This window comes from Rana temporaria, chromosome 5 (assembly GCF_905171775.1).
Source record: "Rana temporaria chromosome 5, aRanTem1.1, whole genome shotgun sequence".
In the NCBI taxonomy this organism is placed as follows: domain Eukaryota; kingdom Metazoa; phylum Chordata; class Amphibia; order Anura; family Ranidae; genus Rana; species Rana temporaria.
The window spans coordinates 362960045-362965530 of NC_053493.1; the positions used below are offsets into that span (position 1 = coordinate 362960045).

General features: G+C 43.6%; 1 non-coding gene across 1 annotated transcript; it reads right to left on the reverse strand.

Annotated features, from left to right (window-relative positions):
• Positions 1–4381: 4381 nt before the first annotated feature.
• Positions 4382–4545, reverse strand: LOC120942142. Its single transcript, XR_005749930.1, has one exon. It is a non-coding gene; the product is annotated as a U1 spliceosomal RNA (small nuclear RNA).
• Positions 4546–5486: the final 941 nt, after the last annotated feature.

Sequence of the window (5486 nt, forward strand, 5' to 3'; positions counted from 1 at the left end):
AATAAATGTTGCATTATATATATTTTGGAACTTAAGATGACACCTAACCTGCTCCTCCTCAGAAAACAACTGAAGACGGGGCTGTTTGTCCAGGCTTATGGATACATTTATTTTTTTTCTTTTCCCTCTCACAGTCCGCCCCCTCATTGAAGGGGCCACTTGCCTCTCTAATAACTATGATGTCTTCTACCCCTCCTCTAGTATGCCCACTGTTCCTTTTTTCTTTTCTATTTTTCTCTCATACACTTCACGGCTCTTCCCTCTTGCTCCCCTAAGGGCTGGATACCCTTTCCTTCCACCACCCTCTCTTCTCTTTTTTCTCTCTTCCTCACCACGGATTGATTCAAAGTAACATCTCACCAGCGGCGCTTAGACGCTCACTTCACAGTGGGCATTTGGCGCCTAACTAAGCTCAATAATCAATCAATATATTTTAAAAAAAAATAGTACCTTTACACTCCAGTTGGAACTCACATCCTGCAGGCTGTCAGTGATGGAGGTAGTCTGATCAGCCTGCTGTGTGAGGGCCTGCTGGGCAGCCAAGGTGCAGGCAGCCTGGGTCTGGGCCGAGGAGGCCAGGCTCTCTGCCACACGGTGCAGGTGACCCACTAAGGCACCCATATGGCGGGTCTGCCGGGCCTGGTCCCTCGCCAGATTCTCCTCCAAGGCATCTGGATCACCCCTGGTCTTTCGGGTAGCCTTCCTGGGGGCAGGAGAGGCTTGGGGCCGGCTGTATGGGGAGGCCCTTGAGGAGCTACCCCTGATGGGGGAGAAGGCCCCTGAGGGGATATCCCTGATGGGAGGGGGACCCTTGAGGGGCTTTCCCTGACGGGGGAGGAGGTTTGGGAGGGTCCTGGGATGGGGATCTCCTCCACGAGGTAGACAACCTCCTCTATAGTACCATGCTCCTCCTCCACTTCCTCTAGAGGAGAGGTGTGGGCACTCTCTTCCAGGGATGGCGTGGGTCACCAAGCAGCCGACGACGGCCCAGCTCCCTCCAGCACATCTGTGGATGACACAAAACATTCACATGTTGGTAGACCCACACACTTGTCACATGTTCCCTTGCACCCCCACACATGCTACACACCGGAGAGAAGATAAAACACACTTACCTGTCCTCAAGGCCTGATGAACGGAGTCATAGCCCTCCAGGCCCTCCACCTGCTCCCTCTCCAGGCACCTGGCAATGACCTGCTCCTCAGGAGTGAGGGTGATCTTAGTGGCTGGTCCACCTCCTGTGTCCCTGGCATGCCTCCTGATCATGGCGAGCTTCTCACGGACCAAACAACGCAGATCATTTTTTTTTTTTAAATGTCCCTTGGGGTCCTAACCTCCTGGCCAAGGGCATTCACCTGCGTTGTGATCACCTGCAGGATCTCCTCCTTCTGGACCTTGCTGGTCGTGCCACTCTGTGCCCCATGGAGGCACGCGCCGTACTTGGAGATGGCATCGATAATAATTGCCTTCTCCTCAGGGCGAACATTTTTCTTCCTCCTATCCTTACCAGTCACTGGTGCAGACATGGCTCCAAAACAAAAGTACTAACACCAAAAACTGTGCTGGTGTACTTTTGCACTTGACGGGCACATGTCTGGGCGTATTTATGCACTGGGCGTAGGCGGTGGGCCGGCGTATCTTAGGGGTTACGCTGGCGTAGTTGTGAGCATGCGCAGATGGGTGCGGTCAATTCGTCCATGTCACAGCAGGGGCAGCACAGTGGTGCAGTGAGTAGCACTTTCGCCTAGCAGCAAAAGGTTCGCTGGTTCAAATCCCAACCACGACACCATCTGCCTGGAGTTTGCATGTTCTCCCTGTGTCTGCGTGGGTTTCCTCCGGGTACTCCGGTTTCCTCCCACACTCCAAAGACATGCTGGTAGGTAAATTGGATCTCGTCCAAATTGGCCCAGTATATATGTATATATGTGTGTATGACTGTGTGTCCCTAGCGTGTCATGGTCCTACGGGGTAAAAATGACCGCACCAGCCAAGCAGATACTGGCTGGAAAAAGCGCCCAGAGGCGATTCAGTTCGCATGCGTTGCGCTATACAAGTCATTCATTCATTCATTCATTCACAGCGCATGCGCCGTTTAAGATACGCCCGACGTAAACCACTGCGACATGCTCGGACCATCATTTGCATGGGGTGATGCCCACTTACACTTACGCTGGCCTACGCCTTCGAAAATACGTTACGCTGGCGCATCTTGGTGAGTATTTGCTTTCTGAATACACTACATGCCTCTCCGCACTCCTCCGGTGTAGTGTAAAAAAGATACGCTACGCCGGCATAAATGTGCGCCAAAGTATCTGAATCGCAGCCATAATGTCAAAGTTATATGTTAGAATTATTACTTTGAAAAATGTAATCATAACAAATGTTTTGTCATGATATGTTTGACTGTTTATTTATTTATTAGTTTAAAATGTTAAATTTGTTAAGAAAATTAGATATAACCAACACAGTTCAGGTTCACCTAACCAGTTTTAATTTTGGCAGCAAATTTGGATTTAGTTTTAGTCAGTCTTTTGACTAAAATGCAATTTTGGTTTAACCACTTTAATACCGGGCACTTTCACCCCCTTCCTGCCCAGGCCATTTTTCAGCTTTCAGTGCTGTCACACTTTGAATGACAATTGCGCGGTCATGCTACAATGTACCCATATGAAATATTTATAATTTTTTCCCCACAAAACAGCTAGGAATTCCAAAGACATAAAAGTGCCTTCTAAAATCACCCTTTTTTGTCTTTGTTTTTCCAGATTGGAGGGCCATTTTTTAGTTCTAAAAAAGCGAACTAGTCCCATAAAGTTATTTGCTACATGTTTTTGAGGGGTAGCCACCTCTCTGATGTAAAGTTACTATGCTTGATTCTGTTTGTCATGTTGATAAAACCAATTTTGGCGACCTTGGCTCGGTTGGCCGGGTCCTGAGCTGTTTAGTAGACATGTGCACACTGAAATATTTTGTTTCGTAATTTAGTTTTTCGTCCGAAAAATAATATATTTAGTTACTCCCGAAATTCGTTTTTATTTATTTTGTTTTTCGTTAAAAAAAATGCATTCGTCCGAAAATCCAAATTAAGGTCAAATCTGTCATTGAAGGCTTATGGTGTCTGTCGAATGTTCTAAGAAAAAAAAAAAAAGATTCGACAGAATCTTTAAAAAATTAAATACAAATTTGACTCTTCATGTCTCTCTATGTCAAATCTTTTCTCTCTATGTCAAATCTTTTCTCTCTATGTCAACTCTTCTTCATGTCTCTATAATGTCAAATCTTTTCCCTTTATGTAGAATAATATTGGATTAATAGAGTTAAGGTTAGGCACATTCGACCGCAACTAAAATGAAAATAAAGCATTTGTTTATGTCGGATCTTTCGGTTTTTGTTTTCTGTGCTTTCGTTATCGTTTGTTAAAACGATAACCAAAATACCTGAAATTTGGACGAAAATGCATTCGGACGAAAACGAATGCACATGTCTACTGTTTAGTTTAACCAACCAAAATCACATAGAAGACACAGTAAATGCCTGATCTCATGGTACAATGTGAGCGATGGCATCAAAATTTGTAAGCAGTCAAAGTCAAGCCTGAGAACAGCAGCTTCCGTCTGTGGCATTGAATACAGGTAATTTGCTTTACAATTTTTGCCCATTACCAAAGATATCCTAGCCTCCCTATTTCTGTAATTGTGTTTGCTTTGCGATATGCCTACAAAGATTCAGAGATCTAAAGGCCACATAGTGGCATCAAAATAATAGAAATAAGCTGGTTTTCCCACAATAGCATTTCATATTCAGTCTCTGGCAGATGGCTGCCCATGGGCTGGAAAATAATTTGAACAAAAACATAATTCCAGTTTCCCAAAATAACAGAATCCAGAGGAGGGGGTTATTATTCACAGGTGCAAACCAAGGCCACCCAAGGATAATGCAATAGAAGCAAAGCAAACTGTAGCTTTTACAAAACTTACACTTTTGGAACATCTTCAAAAGAACTACTGGCATGAACAGAAAACACACTGAAAACATTGCCGAGTTTGCAGGGCTACGTTTTTTTGGCTCACGGAATAAGTTAAACCTCTATTTTTATAATATCCCTTGATCAAATACTTTGAGTATTTGCCCGCAAGGCCTAATTGATGGCATGCTTCAATGAATGGGAACATTGTCATACATACTGTATTCTTTCACAAGTTAAGGGTAGGATACATAAATATCAATACATAGAGCAATTGATATATGGCATACAGGCAAAGCTTGCATGTGTTCAACACTGATGCAAGAAATGTAGAGCCATCAATGATAGCCTTGCATTAGGGTACTAAATACCCTGCTCCTAAATATCTACCTTTCTTTTTTTTTTTCTTTTTTTTGTCAGAGGATAGCGTGAACCCAGTCCCCCACTACCACAAATTATGCAGTCGAGTTTCCCGCATTTGGGGAAATCGCAGGGGTCAGCACAGCCGGAGTGCAAAGGCGGAGCCTCGCCCTGGGAGAACCACCTTCATGATCATGGTGTCTCCCCTGCCAGGTAAGTATCAAAATAAATATCTACCTTTCTGATTATAAAAACATTTTAGTTTAGTAATCAAACGCTTATTAGAGTTTCTAAAATGTCATGTGATTTTAATCAGAAAGTAGGGAGGGAAAGTAGAGGGAAGTTCTGAAATGCCCACTTATTATTATTACAGGCACTTATATAGCGCTAGCAATTTACGCAGCACTTCACATATTGCACATTCACATTAGTTTCTGCCCTCTAGGAGTTTACAATCTAAGGTTCCTAACTCACATTCTTACATACACATACTAGAGCCAATTTAGACAGGAGCCAATTAACCTACCAGCATGTCTTTTGACTGTGGGAGAAAGCTGGAGTACCCAGAGGAAACCCATGCAGGCACAGATAGAACATTCAAACTCCAGGCAGGTAGTGCCATGGTTGGGAATTGAACCGGTGACCCTAGTGCTGCTAGGCAGAAGTGCTAAGCACTTAGCAAGTGTGCTGCAATTGTGTCTTCCTGAATGTTGAGGAAATTAAATTAGCTGTTTGAGTGAAATATGGTTCTTTTAATAAGGAAAATGAATCCCAAAATGTAAATGTATAACACAGATGGTATGTGTCCTCACTCAATAGTATGCAATGGGGCTCGGAAATTGGAATAAAAAATGTTTGGAGCCCATTCAATAGGATACTTCCTCTTTATGCCACTGTGTGCTTTCTAGTGCCTGTCACTTTCCAAAAAACTGAGGATATCTTGTAATTAGAAGTTTTCTTACCATACTGTTAGTTACCAGAGGAAAATTAGTGATATAAACTAAGTGATACAAATTCTGCGGGCTCCAGTGGCCATTTTAAAGGAAGAAATGTCTGTTCTGAATCTTTTAGACACAAATTCACATAATACAAAAGGGTATGCAAACCAAGACCACGTGTATGTTTATACCAGCTGAGCACATTTAAATACTATAGCAAGGTC